Source organism: Falco rusticolus, unplaced genomic scaffold (assembly GCF_015220075.1).
Source record: "Falco rusticolus isolate bFalRus1 unplaced genomic scaffold, bFalRus1.pri scaffold_50_arrow_ctg1, whole genome shotgun sequence".
NCBI classification, from domain to species: domain Eukaryota; kingdom Metazoa; phylum Chordata; class Aves; order Falconiformes; family Falconidae; genus Falco; species Falco rusticolus.
Genome location: NW_023618231.1, coordinates 41,729 through 60,189, shown reverse-complemented (window position 1 = coordinate 60,189; position 18,461 = coordinate 41,729). Strand labels below are relative to the sequence as shown.

The following is an 18,461-nucleotide window of genomic DNA, read 5'->3' as shown; positions in this document are numbered from 1 at the left end:
ACACGTATTTTTATGCAGACCTAAGCAGGAGCTTTTTCTGTCTGTCCTTCAAAGGAATCTCTGCTCTAGGTGCTTTCTGTACCGTGGCTATTGGATATAGTCCAGCTTAACCTGGATCTAGCTCAGATTCCACGTGTCCCCCTCACTCCTAGGGGAAGGGTTTTAAATACTTGGGCATATTCCACGATCTTTACAGTCAAGTCTGTGATTTTATCATAGATATTTTTTGTCTCGGTTGTTTCTGGACATCATCTTAAGTATGTCTGTTTCACAGAAATATTTTTTATAAACCTATTCACTTGGTGATTTTTTTTCTTTCTTTCTGTGTAATGCAGTAAAATTGCCCTGAATGCCAAAGGTGCAAAGGAAAGTAAAAGACAGCCTTCAAAGCAGAAGGCTCATCAGCAGATGAGCTCTTCCAGTGGCAATCATGGTCAAGTACCGGATGAGAGCACTTCCAGTGAAACATCTGAGGATGAAGGAAGGTATGCATATAAGGAATGTTGAAAATAAAACTTACTTAATGATAAAAATTGGCCTGAGAGCTAGAGGCTAGTTTGGGTTTTTGTTGTGTGTTTAGGTTTTTTGTAAACCTGACGCCTATGAAGATTCTTGTTCTTTCATGTGACCACCTGATGTTCTTTCTTGTTCTTTCTTGTTCTTTCCTGTGACTACCTGATGCGCTTTGTGTTGACAAACACTTCACTTTTGTTTAGAGTGCTTTTGAACATGCTGGCCAAGTCAACAATGAGGTCACGTGCACAAATTCTGATTAATTACATGAGTGTGTGCACAGGCATAGAAGTATTTCATGTGTTTAAAAAGGGTGAGGTATCTCAGTTTTTTTCACTGCAGGTACCTCAGGATTTTTTGCCCTGCTCCCCGCTCCACCTTTTCTCTTGCAGCTGTTCCCTCCTGACTTCTTGCCCACCCTGAACTTACTTGTGTGGGTTGTGGCAAAGTGCGAAAGAGAAGTTGTTGACACTGTTCAGCCCTAGCTAAAAATCTGGTGTGTTAGCAACACTGTTTTGGTCAGAAATCTAACGCACAGCCCTGTGTGGGCTGCTGTGAAGAAAATAAACTGCATCCCAGCCAGACCCAGGACACCAGAGAATCCAAAATTACAGTTCTTTGACCTGTAGGAGAAGGATTCTCATTACTGAAGAGAGCTGAACCCCTGGTATTAAACAGGGAATGCACGTAACCGTATAGCTCCATGTCTGTAGCTGTAAGATTTCTGTCACTTTGCGTGAAGTTTAGGGAACAGTTATTTCAACTGTTTGCTTAATATCTTGCGGAAAAATTAGCCTTCCAGTAGACATTAATAGCACACAATAATTGTTTCAGTCTTGAACTATATCTAGCAAAGTTACTATGCCAGATTTTAGTTTAATTCAGTTCTGCAATTAAGTTTTCAAAGCTACGGTAGGTATTATTCATAATGCAAAGTAAGCATTTCAGTACTGAAATATATTTCTGTTTTCTAGACCTGCAGCAACAACCAGGAGTGAAAGGAACGAGGTACTGTAAAACTAGTTTCTTGGTAAACAGTCTCTATCAGCTTTTAATCACTTCGATGGGAGCAGTGTTTATGTAGTGATCAACCAGATGTACAAATTGCTGCTGGTACGCAGCTTTATTGTATTTGAGACAAATCTGTGGGCTGTGAAGGAGAGAATGAATCATTCCTGCATTTGTAATGGTCTGTAATACTAGACAGTGGAATTACAGAAAGTACTGTATTTTTTGTAGGTCAGCATACCAATGGAAGTAACTGATGGCCCTGGTTTAACTCACTCATCTGACCCAACTTCAGAGGATGTCCGGTTAGAAGCTTCAGCCTACAAGGAGACTATGCTGCTGTTGGAAGAGCTTAGCGTGGTTCATAGGGGTATGTTTTCAAGTCTCTGTCTTCAGCTGTTACAAGTTCCCCTTAAAACATGATTTCTTTGTAGGCACTCCTAAGTATTTTAATTTCATATTTTGATATAGTATCTCTTTGTGACTAGAGATCCCCCTCAAAAGCTGTGAAACTGTCACCTAACCTGAGATGTTGCCTGCATTACCAGCCGATGTGCCTTACGTTATCATTGGTTCTCTGTCTAGTCAGAGCTGGAGAAGCAGTTTCTTGCAAAGTACAGTTCAGCTCCTTCTAATGCGGTCATCAAAAGTCAGCAAGAGCTTTTTCTTCTTTATATCCCCTTGATGTGGTTTAAGCCCAGCCACACCTAAACACCTAAGCACCACACAGCCACTCACTTGTTCCACCCCAGTGGGGTGGGGGAGAGCATCGGAAAGGGAAAAGTGAGAAAACTCATGGGTCGGCATGAAAACAGTTTAATAGCAAAAGCCACGCACGCAAGCAAAGCAAAGCAAGGAATTCATCCAGCACGTCCCATGGGCAGGCGGGTGTTCAGCCATCTCCAGGACAGCAGGGCTCCGTCACGCATAACAAATACTTGGGAAGACAAAGTGCCATCACTCTGGATGTCCCTCCCTTCCTTCGTCCTCCCCCAGCTTTATATGCTGAGCATGATGCCGCGTGGCATGGCACATCCCTTGGGTCAGCTGGGGTCAGCTGTCCCAGCCGTGTCCCGGCCCGGCTCCTTGCGTACCCCCAGCCTGCTCGCTGGTGGGGTGGGGTGAGGAGCAGGAAAGGCCTTGGCTCTGTGTGGGCGCTGCTGGGCCATAACGAACACATCCCCGTGCTACCAACCCTGTTTGCGGCACAACTGTAAAACATGGCCCCGTACCAGCGACTGCGAAGAAAATTAACACTATCCCAGCCACAACCAGCACACCCCTCAACAGCTAATGACAAAGAGTACAGCAAAATAATGGCTTTGCTTAAAAATAATAAGTACATATATATAACAAATTTCAACTGTCATAAGATGCTTGCATATATGCACAAGGCATTATATAAACATAAGCATCACTTACTAGGGCTCTTAAACTATGCTAAAATTTCATTAGGCAAGTGTTAACCTTGGCCGAAGGCCAAACTCCCCCCCCAGTGCTGCCACTGCCCCTCCTTGACAAAACGGGGCGAAAAAGCTTGTGGGTCAGTGTGAAGGCAGGGCTGTCACTTCCCAGTGACTGTCACTGGCAAAACAGACTCCACCGATTAAAATACATTTGGATAGTGAGAAACAAAGACCCCAAACCTGAGAAGGACACGTCGGCACCCCCCCTGCTCAAGCTCTGCTGCGCTCCTTCCCTGCCACCTCCCCAGGCAGCGCGGGGAGGCTGCGGTCGGCAGTCGGGACGTAGCAGTTTCTCTGCTGCTCCTTCCTCGTCCCTTTTCCCTGCTCCAGTGTGAGTCCTCCCCCAGGCTGCAGTCCTTTGGGGAAAATCTCCTCCAGCCTGGGCCCTCCATGGGTCGCAGGTCCTTCGGGAAGGATCCGCCTGCTCTGGCACGGGGTCCTCCGCAGCACTGCGCTGTGGGTATCTGCTCCAGCATGGTTCTCTCCGGGGCTGCAGGGGAATCTCTGCTCTGGCACCTGGAGCAGCACCTCTCCCTCCTCCTTCGCTGACCTGGGTGTTCGTTTGCGGGGCTGGTTTTCACATGCTTTTCCCCTTCTCTGCCCGTGTGGTGGTTTCGCCCTTTCCTACATTTGTTTTTCCTGAGGAGCTGCCAGCACGGCTGAGAGGCTCAGCTGTGCCCTGCGGTGGGTCCATTGAAACCGTCCATGTCCAGCACGGGGCGACCCCTGGCTTCTTCTCACAGGGACCTTCCCACTAACCTGCCACCTGCACCTAATACAGCAAAGCACTGAACAGCTTATACATTGGGCAGTATTTGTGCAGCTTTGTGTCTTTTCTGTCTCAAAACAGGTTCTGCTACTTTGTTGAAAATGCAAAACATACTTCTTGAATATGAACAGAGAATAGAACGTCAGAAAAATCGGAATAAAGCGCTCTCAAGAGAAGTAAGGAAATTGGAAGATGAAAGGGAGGAGTCACAGTTCAGAGCGGAGAAGACTCAAGATTTGAAATCCGTGTTGGCTCACCAAGAAGCGGAATGGAAAAGGGGTATCCAAAGCCTTAAGTATGTAAATTGTGGTCTGATAATGTATTATCTTGTCAGTGGTTTTGTTCCGAAAGACACTGATGGTGCAGGCAACAGGATGAGAAGTTTCCAGTCTTTTGGGTTTGGGTTTTTTGAATCCCGTGGGCCAGTTATGCTATGAAGTACATAATGTGAGAGGGGAAAAACGTCCGGATACCAGCTCCATGTACAGTCTTCTGGATGTTGTTCTAACTTTGTTTTCTAGCAAGAAAAGAGCAAGAGAGTGTGTACGGGGAAATCAGATTTATAAGAGAGATCTGAGAGATGGTTGGGTGTGGGTTTTTTTTTCGTTTTGTCCTCGCAGCTTCAGTTGGCCTATAATACTAGGATTTCTGGTAACTCCACCCAGTGCAAGTCAAACCAGAGCTTAGAGCATTTGTTTGCTTACCTGTTTGTTTGTTGGAAAGGTCAAGTTTGGGATTGCCCCTTTCCCCACACTCCTGAGCTAGACCCGGAGGTGTGAGGTTTCTCATCGCTGTTGACATCACGTCCGACAGGGGTGGCCAGCAGGCACCGTAGGCAGTTGAGCAAGGACAACTGCAGAGCCCTGGCCTGGGAGGGGAGATCTCCTCGTGGTGATCCCCGGTGGGATGGCGTGGCTGGGGAGCTGGCCCAGCAGGGCCAGGCGGCCCAGGCAGAGAGCGAGCTCAGCAGGAGCCACCGTGAGCTGGCAGCTGGGGCGGCCCGCAGCGGCCTGGGCTGTCTGGGGGGCAGCAGTGCCAGGGCACTGGGGGCAGTGAGTGCCCACCCCTCCTCAGGGCTTGCTGAGCTGTGTCTCGAGCCCGGGGTCCGGTTTTTGGCCGCCCAGCCCAGGAGATCTTGCCCAGCCCGTGTGAGGTCGGCAGGGAGATGCCGGGCTGGCGCGGGGGCAGGAGCACCAGCCCTGTGAGGGGAGGCTGCGGGAGCTGGGCCTGGGGGAGTTGGGCCTCCCAGCGCGGGGGAGGGGAGTACGAGGAAGACGAGGCCGGTCCCAGCTTGGCCTGGGTTTGACTTCAGCAGGTGTTCAAAATCCTCAAGCATCTGTCAAGTATAAAGAAGTAGTATTTTCATTCTAAGTGAATTCTCCAAGCAGCGTTAATTTATACTTTCGAAAGTTACACTTTTTGCGAAATTACACTAGAAATTACATGTAAAGCTTTTTCCTTGCAATATACGCCATTCAAATACAAATGTTTGTCAGTCTTTCAAGTAATTTTAGTGGTGGTTGATTCTTGTTTTGCAGAATTTCTAAAGCAGGCTTTCAATTGGCAGTTCTTCCCTTACGCTGACACTTGATTTTTTTTTTTTTTTTTTTTGTTGACTGTTGCGAGTATATGGGAAAAAATAGTCAAAATAATGATCAAACACAAAGCTGCTTGCTTGTTTGGGTACCGTGGGCACACCATGGACCGTTTTTTACCATGTCAGTGCTTATTGCTGATTGTTTCAGTTGGTAAAGAAGCTGACCTTCCATAAGGCTTTCCTTGTAAGTCAGCTTCAAAATGAAATTGCTGTAGTTTCTCCCAGAGGTAGATCCGACTGGGGTTTAAAACTGTTTTTAATCGTATTCAGCTTAAACCCCATGCATTTCTGAATCTGGTTTTGAACACTGACATCCTTCTGGAGTAAACAGAAGCTGCTTGTTCTGCCTGTGGTCAGCAGTTGTTTTAGACTTACAGAAGGCTTGCTGAAAAATTGTTGGGTCTGCCATAGGTAAGTGGCGTGCTGATTCACCAGTATTGCTTCTGGTCACTGAATCCGTAATGTGTAGGCAATGCTCAGTATACTAAGAAAATGTATACTAACCATAGTAAAAGTTTACGATGCTTTGATCTGATGAGACAACAAACTCCTTTTTCAGCAAAATGGCTGTAATATGAAGATGGATTTTTTTAATTTTATTATAGAAGTGTGCACACTGGTGTGTGTTTCCCTATACAAACTTACAAATAACTGATAAATCACTCAAAGTTTTTTTTCTGTATCTTGTACAACTGATACCATGCACAATGGCATGAAGTTAGAATTCTTTAAAAAGTTGAAAAGTACAGTAAAAATATGAACTCTGAAAACGTTTAACATTTTTTATGGTTTGAGTTGTCTCTGCAAGTTCATCATGTGGAATATCTACTTTTATATCAGTGCTTTTGTTTCTCAAATACTCCGTTAAATCCCAGATCTTCTTTGAAACAAGAAGAAGAAAAGAGGCTCAGAGTAGAAGTGCTGTGTGAGAAAAGGAGAGAAGACCTCCGAAGGAAAGAAGATCAATGTTGTAAAGAGATGGAGGAGAAACAGAAACTTGAGTTACAGTCTAGGAATTTAGAAATGGAGTTAAGAACACTGAGAAGGCTCTTGAAACAGGTCTATTAAATAATGAATTAAACTCTTTGTCTTATTTTCTGCTTCTTTTCAATTGTATTCCAGTATGCCTAGAGAAGGAGGCGCTTTGTTCACGGAAGAGGCGTTGGATAACAGTTGTCAAATTTTGAGAACAGTAGAGTACAGTTGGTTCACAATTGGGTGGTTGTTTTTTTTTTTTTTTGCTTTGCAGTTTATTATTCCCTTTTTCCTTTTTCAAAATTTAGGTTTCATTTGTATTTCAGGCAAAGCCTGACCTTTTTTTGAATTACTACAAAACATCCTGTATTTCGCCTTCTTAAATTTTCATAAGAAAATTTAAATTTATTTATTTATAGGTGGATTATCATAACGGTGGGGAATCAAAAATGTTTTCAAGTATGCAAGGGAGAATGGGAAGATGTATTGCTAGCTCTGTTTTTTCTTAAGATGCAAGCAGTTTTATTGTATTACTGTAGGTTGAAGAGGAACGTGATGAAACACAGAGACAGCTCTCTCAGGAAAAGAGGGCCAGAGCCCTTCAAGAAGGAATTTTGAACAACCACCTTGGGAGACAAAAGGAACTAGAAGAAGAGACAAGAAGATCTATAGGAAAAAAATCAGAGGTAAGCAGATTTTTTTTCTAATAAATTACATTTCACCATGTTTGTTTTAAAGTCATAATAAATCTTACATAACTTTTTCTGTTTCTTGATGTTTATTTACTGTTTACCAGTGTAACTTATCTGGGTAAATACCTTTCTTGTTTTCTCTTATGTCTAAAAGTTCTGGAAAGCAGCATCACTCCTGTATGTACCTGAATTACTTGTGCAAGTCGGAAGCTAATAGAAGACACTATTTACCCCGTTTCTTAACCTATCTGTTATTTTCCATTTCATAGACATTTTGTCATCGCTTTTTAGGCTTTCTAGCAGTGAAACACCTAGCTACCTATGGCAAGGTTGACCAGGAAGAAAGTTGTTTGACAGTGTTTGTGTTTCCATTGCTTTTATTTTTTAATTAGTTATTCCCTTATTGAACTTACTTCAAGTATGCCTTTCTTTGCCACCTCCACATAACTAAAATTTTATGATCGACTCTCAGCAATGAATTCAACTCTCTGTAAGAGTTAGAGTAACTGGAGGAGAAAAAGCAATCATAAACACTGTATTAAAAAAGATCTTGAAAAGAGTTTACTGAATTTCCTAAAGAATGTGCAGTGCCTTGAAGCCTTTTTGTTCTTGGCTGTGCTGCCCAATAAATGTAGGGTGAATGTGTTTAAGTGGGAAAAAGTTATACATACAATAAAGAGGAAATATACAGGACTATTGCATTCCGGGGGTGATTGAGTCTTATAGCTAACTTTCAGTAATACAAAAGGATAAGTGTTCAGAAGACATTTGAGAAGGAAAATACCCTTTCTGGCCTTGTTTTTACCAGATCTGTAGCACAACTAATTCAACCTTAAAGGCAGTATTATAAAGGCATGCACATACAAGAAAGCGCTGTCATTTTAAAAGCTTTGGTTGCTGGTTTAAGGGGGGAAAAAAACGAAACTGTGTATTTGGGATGTTCATTTAGGTTTTAAGGCTATGTTGCACTTCCGTTGGGTACGTACATTGTACATGTGCATGGGTTCACAGAGTAGCTTATTGCCTGAAACTTCATCTTCGAAGTCATGCTTCGGTACTAGAAATGTTAAAATGCAGTTTATTGCTGCAGGTTTTTTGTAGATTCATTTCCCAATTGGCTCTTTATTCATTTTCCCTGTCATTCAGGAATCCAGCACTGATAGAGAACAGGATCTGTTGTACAAGAATCAGTTACTACAAGATGAGATTGCTATGCTAAGGCTAGAACTCACTCAAGTAAGACTTAGGCACCAGGAGGAACAAGGAAAATATTTAAAGGAAAATGAGACCTTGAAAGAAAAAAATGAAGCTCTCAAAAAGGAACTTAAACTGCACAAGGAAGCATTAAGACAAATGTTTTTTCAGTTCAACGCGGAGCTGGACTTAGTAAAGAGAGAATCTGCAGTGCTGACTTCCAAACTTGAGCAGACAAACAAAAGCAAAGACAGACTAGAGACAGAAATTGAATCATTTCGTTCCTCCCTGAACGCTGCAGTTCAAGAACTTGAACTTCATTTGTCATCAAAAAGCAATGCTGAACGAAGATTTCCCAGAGAACGTGATGAATGCCTTTGCTTGCAAGTCGAGCTCCATCGTGACCTCTCTGACGTGCAAGAAACCAACAAGAGCTTGTCTCTGCAGCTGTGTAAAGCTAAAAGCAAAGCTAATAGGCTAGAAAATGAGCTTCACCAGTTGAAGCAAATGCTCAGAGAAAAAGCTTTGCTTTTAGAAATGACAAAAAAGAATTAAGTCAAGGCCAGTGTCGGGCAAAGGAATGTGATCATGCTCGACAACTTGAGAAAGATCCAGTAAGCAAACTTGTAATAAAACAGGAGTCCCTGCAGGAGCGATTGGCCCAGCTCCAGAGTGAAAACCTTTTTACTCCATCAGCAATGGGAAGAGATGCAGAACAAGAGGATCATGAAAGAAAAAATAGTGGATTATGGGCAGGAGCGTTTTAATGACATTTTCAACAAACTTAGAGCTGATACAGAAAAGCAAGTTTATCTAATAGAAGAGCGAAACAAGGATTTAAATGCCAAGCGTACTGATTTAAGGGAACAAGTCTTTAAATACGAGACTGACGTAGTAGAAAGACAGGTAAAGTATATGCGTAGAAAGAACAATTTAAAGTTTGTCCGTTCTTGAAATTAGTTTGTTCCTCCAATGTATCCGGTGCAAGTTACATGCATGGGACCAAAGAATACTCATTTGTTCTGGTTTGTTATGTTTCCCTCGGAATTGCGGAAAGTTTTGGCAACGGGGATATTAGTCCTCAGATCTAAGCAGAGAACAGAAAAAAGGTATCCAAGTCTAAGCTTTGATCAAGAAAGGTGATTCTTCTCTAGAACTTTTTTCCATCTATTTTCCTTAGTCCATGTTATGCCCTATAGAATAGTCTAAAGTATTTGATGGTTTTGATGTAAGTATTGCACTGATGACCTGAATGAGAGTGGTATAAAAGGAGGAACCATCCAATACACGAGGGCTGAGAAATGAAGATACAGAGAAGTGAAGTGGTTGGGGATAGATTTATATGAAGCTTCTATAGAGGGGAAAAAAGAGGTTCTCTGTAAGCTGCTATCAAGATTGAAGAGTATTAGTAATGTCCAGCTGTTGATTTCTGTATGTGTTTTGAGGGTTCTGAGGGGCCTGCCTGTTCCTCAAAGTTCATGTCAGACGGTGACCTTAAGCTTTCTCTTTTATGATGTGTAGCCACACTCCAGCAGTACTGTCAATCATTGTAAACTGTGACTTGCTTTGTATTCTTACTACCAAAATAATGGGTTCCTTTTGAAGATCATGTGAGAGAGTGTGTGTGTGTATATGTATATAGCTATATATATATAATGAGCTATCCAGATTTTTGTAAACCTAATCTATCAGTATTTCTAAAACGAGCTGAGTAAGAAGACTACAAGAGGATGTGATTCAACATACCCTTAAAGTGTATCTCAAAGGAGCTTTCAGATATTTGTATTCATTTAATTGTATTTGTATAGTGAAGAAACAGAAGAAAGAACAATCTAACACAAAGTCCTGCCTTCAGTCACCGGAGTAATATTTGCAGTCAAACTGTGGCTCTTAGATCACAACAGATTTCTTTGGGTTTTGTTAGAAAAAAATACCCGATTGCAGTGTGTTCCTGTGTATTGTTCAAGGAAGAACAATACCTGAGCCTTTTTTATGTGTTAGGAAACAGAAATCCTCATGAACAGCTGCTGATAGTCAAAGGTGCTCAGCTGAGAAAGATGATGAGAGGTCATCATCTGTGCAGATGCCTGCTGGTGGCAGGCAAAATTTCATACTTTTGGGTTCAATCTAGACAGGTCTAACCGTATAACAAAATAAGTTAAAGGCGTATTTCATGTTCTTAGAACTTTCTTCATGCTAATTTAACTGTTTCGTTAGGGCATGTTTGGACAACTGCAGCAGGAGCTTGCTGATGCACTTAAAAAGCAATCTATGCCAGAAGCTTCACTTGAAGTTACTACACGCTACCACAGTGACCTGGAGAGAGACAAGCTGCGCTTGCAAAAGGAGTTGGAAAAAAAGGTGAAAACTAAGGTAGTTAATGTCTGTAACTATATGAATAAATCTGAGTGTAGCTGTTGAAAGTAGGAGCGAATGTTGTCCTTTTGCACCACCTTTTGCAGTGTTCTTACGAAAACTGAAGTATAGAGGGAACCAGAGGAGCTTTGCAGGAAAGCTGTAGGGTGATTCTGTGTGTGTGTGCATGTCATCTTATCCCCCAAAGTTGTAACCTCATCCTGTCGCTTCTAGAGTATTCCTTCTTCCCACCAGCTCCAGCTGCTGTTCTTGGTTATGGTTCCTAAGGTGTGTTTTACACTCCACATCAACCTTGGCCATAGGTCTTGGATGGGTGGAGGAGAGCTTAGGCCTGTTTCTGTGTAAGTTACTGCATTCTCCTGCGCTCTTGTCTTTTCCGGCCACCTTACTTTTTCTTCTGCCACTGTTGCTTTCACAGACGCAGAAGCAGAACATGCTGGCTCTGACATCCAAGGACTTGCACAGCACGTGGGAGGAGCACTTGAAGTCAAGATCCCACCTTGAAGAGCGCGTTGCTCAGCTGGACGAGGAGAAGGCTGAACTGTTGCAACAGGTGAGCCCAGAAAATTCTCCAGGCACCGAGCCAATACCCAGGAGAACCACATGCACCTTCTGGTCAGGTTCTTACATATCATTGTTTTCTGTTATCCCTGCCATTCAGGCTGCGAGTACCTTATCGTTTGGGGGTCATGGAGGAAGCAAATAAAAGCTAGATGGGTATCTTTGTGTAAGTTCTGGAGTGGCTCTGTTGGGAAGAGTTCCCAGTGTGGTTTGCTATCAGTTGAGCACATCGAGCAAGGCCACAGTTCCCAGTTCTTCCTTGGATTTTGTGTGGTCATCTTCTGACCCCTTGGTTTCTGGGCAGGTTTAAAATGCTTGATGTTTCCAGTGCGTGTGTGGAGGAGCTGCTGTATGTTTTCAGCGTAGCGGGAGCTTAAAAGCCTTGCAGAAAAACATACTGAAGGAATGCTGGGTAAATGAACGAGTGCTTGGGAAACAAGCAGCGCCTGCCAGTTGCCAAGGGACAGCCTTCCCCTTTTCTCCTTTTCTGTAGAGGGAAAATGGAAGTACAAAGTCAAAACAGCTGCCAGCTCTCCTCTGGTGTGGCTGAGAAAACACCAAGAGGAGGAAAACCAGCATGTGGCTAAGTAAATGCCCACACAGAAGAGGTGGAGGTAATGGCCGAGGGGAATAAAATGTTGAAGAACTCCAAAAGATCAGATTCCTCCACAAGCCCCTGCCTGCTGGTTGCTGGAAGATCCCATGAAAGCTTTGGATGGATCCATGTTCTCCCATGAAGTGCATACCTACGTAATCCCTACTATGAGCAGAGGCACTGCCAAAAGTGTTCTCCAGCATCTTTTCCACCTGTTATGTCTAGAAGAGGATGGCCTTTGCTTCAGCGAGGGCATCTGTTTCTGTAGTTACGTATTGGTCTGTTTGATGTGAAACCTGAAGGGATGGAATATCCTCAGGAATTCCGTCCCATGGCATTCTGTGGAACGTGGCTAACGGATAGAGACGTCCGGCAGCTTCTCTGTGGAGAGCGCTAGATGCACAGACTGTACGTAGGTATTTTTCCTGTGCTCTGTGTGTGTGATACACTTTCAAAAGAGAAAAGAAAGATGTGAGAGTGAAAGAAAGGAAGTGAAGAAGCTGGTAGAGTTGAAACGCCCAGCTGAACTACGTCTGGCCCAAGAAATGAAAAGAAACCTCGATCTGCAGAAAGACTGTAAGAGGGACGGCTTTTTAGCGTGGTGAAGAGGTATCCCTGCGTAGAAGTCATGTTTTATTAAACTTTAGTGTAAAAATAGGTGTACCTAACTGTGAGCAGATGCCGGCCTCGTGTTAGTTCTTGCAAGGTACTTCTGTACACCAGCCCCTAGTTTTCACTAGCTGCCAAAACAACTGCAGATGCAGGTTGCCCTGCAGTTCTCCTGGGAAAAAGGGAGTCTTTCATTCCTCTTTTCAGGTGAAATCTGGACTCTCCAAGTGTATGTGGCACAGGAATACTGGTTTTTCCTGGTAATTCCTGGTGTGTCAAGTACATTAAAGATGAAGCAAGCGGTGTCTGTGCTGTTTACATGAGAGTATGTGAAAAAGTCCAGTTTTGTTCCTTTGCTTCATTGTTTTCATGACTAGTTTGCAGTGCAGGTTGAAGAGGCTGCTGAGCAGAGCTACGAAGGAACTAAGGGTGTATGAGGAGAGAGGGGGACTGTCCCAGCTTAATTTGCAGGGAGAAGTGAAGAACAGGTATTCTGAAATGGTCAATGAAATTGGCAGATTAAGAACAAAGGTGAGCTTTATTTTGTTTGGGTTATTGTGGTGTTTTTTCTTGTGAAACCTTTGTTCTTTCTTTATACTTCTTTTCATATTGTTGACTTTTTTTCTTGGCTGTATTTCTGAAATTATTTGGCTGTTTTTTGATGTTCCTTCTATGGTCACAGTAGTAGGCGACTGTAATACTGATGTAGCTCTTAGGGGTAAAGATGGAAGTGTTACGTACACAGCAGTATCTGCGAGGGCACATCAGGGGTAGGCTGTCCTGCAGAGGAAGGGCAAAGCAAGAGCCACAGCAAGGCTGGCAGGGTCTGTGACCACACAGGCCAGGGATCAGCCCCACAGGCCCTCACCAAGAAGAGCAGAAGAGTTCTGGGGACAGTAAGCAGAGTGCGCCAAGAGTGCAGATCACCAGGCCGGTCCATAGGGATGGGCAGGTCTGCAGTCCTACTGGGCCGTCACGTCCATGGGTGAGGGTCAGGGCTGAGAGCAGTGAAGGCCCAGCACAGGCCTGGCTGCAGCTTGAGGCCGTGGCAGCATCGTCGGGCTCCGACGGATGCATTCCCTCTCGGAAGAGAGGGGAGTAACGCCACCATCACTCGGAACAGCTCTGTGCAGTTGGCCTTGCCCAAGGTCACCCCCTGAAGCCTGTCTCGGGCACGAGTTGAGCAGGAGGCAGGTGGGGGTTTGCTTTTCGGAATGGTGTCTTTGCTTCCCAGGGCACAATGCAGTGTGAGGTGGTGCGGAAGAAACCCTGTAACTTGTTGCTTACTAGTAGCTGACTCAGTCCGTCTTTCCTGGTCTTAGAGACCCACAAATGGTTTTGAGGTTGCTCTGCGGCGAATGAAGAGACGGGACGCAGCTTGATGCAAGCAAATGTCAATTTATTGTACAGAAGCACGCGTTTTTATACACTTTCAGAAGCTGCGCGTTTTAAACTAATTGGTTCTTGAAGCTAAGCCTTGCATACTAGGCAATCCCTGATTGGTGGTTAACTGCCATCAATTAACAGCAAGGTGTTACCTTTCCTTGGCGCCATCCGTCTCCCACTCCCCTGTGCTCTGCAAACATGCCTCATCATGTTAATTGTTGTCTAGACAAGCTCGAGCACATTCCCCTCAGCTAACCGATTGCCACGCGTGGTCCTAGTTTCCAGCCCGCTCCTGCATTGCTCTGGCCGTTCGGTAGCATGTGACCTTTTAGCTGCTTCTCCGCTCATTACTGAGATAGCTGTGTTTCAAAGTTATGCTCCTTTTTAGAAGATATTATTGTAGAACGAGTCAACTGCCTTGACAGTGGCTCATTTTTAGTTCACAGGTTAGCAGCATATTTGTGTTCCTGTTGGAAGAGTTATTTTGAATGACAGGGAATGGAATTACGTTTGGGCAATTTTAAATAAGTGTAAAGTTTCTACGTATTTTAGAGACTTTCAAGTGTTGACTCTGCTGGTTTCCCCCACTTTTTTAAAAATAAAAGATGATGGGATATCATGTTTTATGGTTAATAGGTATAGACGATGGATGTTTCTGGAGGGGGAAAGAAGGGGATAGAGCTGTAGTTGACCATTGGGACCTATGGGAAGTCTGATATTTCCTGGAAATCTTTTGAAAACAAACTGTAGCTTTGACCTAAAGAGACTGTCTTCTGCCACCACTGCTGCAAAAGCGGTGTTCTGAACTGCTACTTCCAGATCTTTTAGCGTAATGGAAGAGAAGGGTATCCGTTTCTTGCCTTGTCAGTTCTGTGACAAAGCTTTGACCGTGTGACAGCATGTGACAATTCCTCTGAAGCGTGACACATGGTTCTTTTTCTGATGAAACCAGAATGTGGCTGTGATGTAACTGGGTATGGGTGTGTTTGATTTCCTATGATCGTATGAACATCTCGCAGAAGAATAGCCCTAGTGCTTTTCAGCCTAGCCCTGCGGGTGTAATGCCGCTGGTTTGGTACCTCTTGGTCTGTGACCCACTGCAGAACTGAGGAAGGATGGGAACCTGAGGAATGCTGTCAGAAATTATGTGAAAGCTGTTCTTGTTTTAAAAGAAGAGCCTGGTTTCACTTTTGTTTTAACACTGATCAGCAGATGATAATAGTCTTGATGGCCAACTCCTTTACCAATTTTCACAGATTTGACTGATTTTAGATCCCTCTGAGTTCCCTGGTTTTTTCCCCTTTCCTGTCTACAGGTTGATGAACTTTCCCAGCAGCTGGAGATAGAGTCTAAAAAAGGCATGCAGCTAGAAGCACAAAATCATGATTTGCAAGAGGAGTTGTCCACCATGCGTGGGAACCATGAAAAACTGGAAAAGAGCAAAAGCTAGCTGAAAGAAGAGGTGGCTAATCTCAAACACCATATGGAGACTAACATGGTGGATCGCAGCCAAATAGAACAATACAAAAGAGAGGTGGAAGAGTGAGCTGAACAAGAAATAAGACAAAAACTGCAAGAAGTCAATCTGATTTTGCAGGTAAGTTAATTTCTTATGTGTGTCTGTTATAGACTTCTGTTTTGGTTGTCATTTTTAGGGGTGGGTGGTGGTGCCTGATTCCATGTGTTACACTGTACTTCTGTTTTTCCTGAAGGGCAGTGGGAGAAGGGAATATGGTTGGGCAAGATGCTTTCATGTGTGTGCAGTGTGCCTGCAGGCCCTGAATCAAAAACTTGCCAAGGTAGAATTTCATTTTGCAGTTCTTGGAGGGGTATCACTGTCCACTGGTCTTGTTCTCATTGTTTATCCTTGAATGGGTATTGCAACTTAGAGTTGTCACAGCCAGGCATACACATCTTCCTTAGTCATTGCACAAGGGGCAACGCTCAGAAAAGAAGTCACCAAAGCTGCAGGGTGGGGGCTGGGGGTGCGGCATCTCCATAATTTCTTTGAGGAATGCTATGCCCTGTCCTACAGAGATTGTGTTCTTCCATCAGTAGCTTTGATGAAGAATAGTGCTAAGATGGGGGTTCTTTCTGAATGAAAAGAATCATTTAGTGTGGTAGTTCCAGGGTTCTGCCCTGGTCGCTGATGGCAGTGAGGAGGCACAGTTGCCTCGCTGAATAGAGCTGGGCCCTTGAAATTGGGTACATGCAATTGACTGGCGAGGAGAGTTCTCTTTTTCTTTGCGGTGGTTGAAAGTGTGTATCTACTTCAGATGCAGGCAGCCTCCCAGGACAGATTAGAACAAATCAGAGCCAGTCGTCATGCTTTGCTGACAAACCAGCTAGAACACAGAATTGGAGACCTCGAACGTGAATTGGACAGGATAAAAAATACCCAATGAGACAGTATTTTTCAAAAAGAATCTGTACAGGCAGAAGTGGAAAAGTACAAAGACCTGTATCTGGAGGAAGTTAAAAATGGAAGATGCCTAGGAAATAAACTGGAAGGGTAAGTCCATGCATTTTTGGGGTGATAATAAGTTACTACTTTTTCCTCAAGCAGTTTTCTTCGTTAAATACCTTTTCTACATCTGTTCAGCATTATGCATAAGATAGCATATTTGTGATGAAAGTACCTTAAGGCTTCCCCCTGTTCATTGGAACTATCTTCATTTCTCTTCAGTGTTCCAGCCGTAACACCACCAATCATGGGCATTGATAGGATATTTTTGAAGTTGAGTTTGTTTTAACAGGCAGCCTTTTTGCCAGTCTCTAATCTCCTCTTCTTGTTCTAAGTATGGCAGAAAATAGAATGTCATGTCCTTTACTGCTTGAATAAGGATAGACATGACTATTAATACACTTGGCCTTTACTAAAAAGGCTATAGCCATTCTTACCTGTAAAAGGAGACCTTTGTAGTCTGATCAGGCTTGAGTGAGTACTCAAGTGTTTGCCTATCTATTTGATAAAATTAGACTTCTCTATAACTCCATTTCAGTTACTTAATAATCCAAACAAAGCGTGGGACTTCTGAGTAATTGGGAGGTCTTGTACTGGTGACAAAAAGAGATTGATTGGCCCTGTGGAAGTGGGGAAGCCCGTCTTCCTATTTTTTTACTAACCTTTAGCCCAACAGCCTTGACAGTCAGTTAGATATACAGTTAAAACTAAAAGCAAGCAGTTTCTGCTCTAACCCTCTTCAGAGGAAGTTAGGACTGCAGCGAATGAAGAGACGGGACGCAGCTTGATGCAAGCACATGTCAATTTATTGTACAGAAGCACGCGTTTTTATACACTTTCAGAAGCTGCGCGTTTGAAACAGATTGGTTCTTGAAGCTAAGCCTTGCATACTAGGCAATCCCCGATTGGTGGTTAACTGCCGTCAATTAACAACAAGGTGTTACCTTTCCTTGGCGCCATCCTTGGCGCCATCTGTCCCCCACTCCCCTGTGCTCTGTAAACATGCCTCATCATGTTAATCGTTGTCTAGACAAGCTCGAGCACATTCCCCTCAGCTAACGGATTGCCACGCATGGTCCTAGTTTCCAGCCCGCTCCGCTCCTGCATCTCCCCCTTCCTGTTGCACAAAAAGAACCTTTGAAACCGAACGAGTAAAAACAAGGTATAAGTAATAGAACAAATAAAAAAGCAACTAAGACACATTATCAATGGCAAAATAACCCACTGTCTCTGTTCCGTACAATTTTACAATTTCCCCTTTTTGTTTTTGAACAGCTAGTACCAGGTTTGCCATGTTCTGCAGGGCCCTTGCAAACATGACAGCAACCAAGGTAATAGCAAACAAACAATACTGCCAATTGAGTGAATGGATGCCAAAAAGGCTGACATTTTCTCAGATTTTGATAACATGTTGCTGCAATGGGGTGCCTAAAATCCACGCAGCGCATACCATCAAAATCCTCACAGCCATGTCCTTGAACCAACAACAAAAAGCAGCGGCAATTTTGACTCACATGCTTAACCGCCTACCAAACAAGGTGATTTAACTCTTTAATGCTTTCCCTGCTGTTACTCCGGATAAGAGAAGAACCGCTGCAATACGTTCCCAATCATAGCCTCCTACTACATTAGCATCTACAGAAAGACAATGATCGACATTCAAAGTGTAAACAATATCATCTTCTTTTGGATTAACATTATACATAGGTGGAAGGGCACACCAAACAAGAACTGGTTCAGTCAAAAAGTTCGAAACATAGCATGCCTTCTCTGAACATACCTCTGGGGTCACTCCCTTCATTCCCTCTTTTTTTATGCAAAGAGAAACACTTTCACCAAAACAGAGAAGCCCCTATTTACATCTCTGAGCCAGGACACAAACCGCAGCTGTATGCGCCACCAGGCTCAGGGCAGGAATCATTCATGCAGTTACATAGCTATATATCTCTACAAGCGTGCAGACACCTATTAAACACTAGATAACCATGTTTATCTTTCCTATTCTCCTTCACAATACCTAGTTGTTTCTCTCATTAGTTTCCAGCCCGCTCCTGCATAGGACTCCTGTCCCAATATGCTAGCTTGTTCTCACTTAAGACAACAACAATAAAAGTTAGTTTCTTGCTTGCTTTTACTTCTAAGTCTTAGACTCTTAAATGTTTATGAAATGTGAAGAGGCGGTGAGGCGAGTGTGATCAAGTTCAGCGCTATCTTTACTTGTCAAATTCCTGTTCAAAGTCAGAACGTATTACTTGG

General features: G+C 43.6%; 1 pseudogene; it reads left to right on the top strand.

Annotated features, from left to right (window-relative positions):
* Nucleotides 1-7,980: 7,980 nt before the first annotated feature.
* Nucleotides 7,981-16,553, top strand: LOC119142107 (annotated as a pseudogene).
* Nucleotides 16,554-18,461: the final 1,908 nt, after the last annotated feature.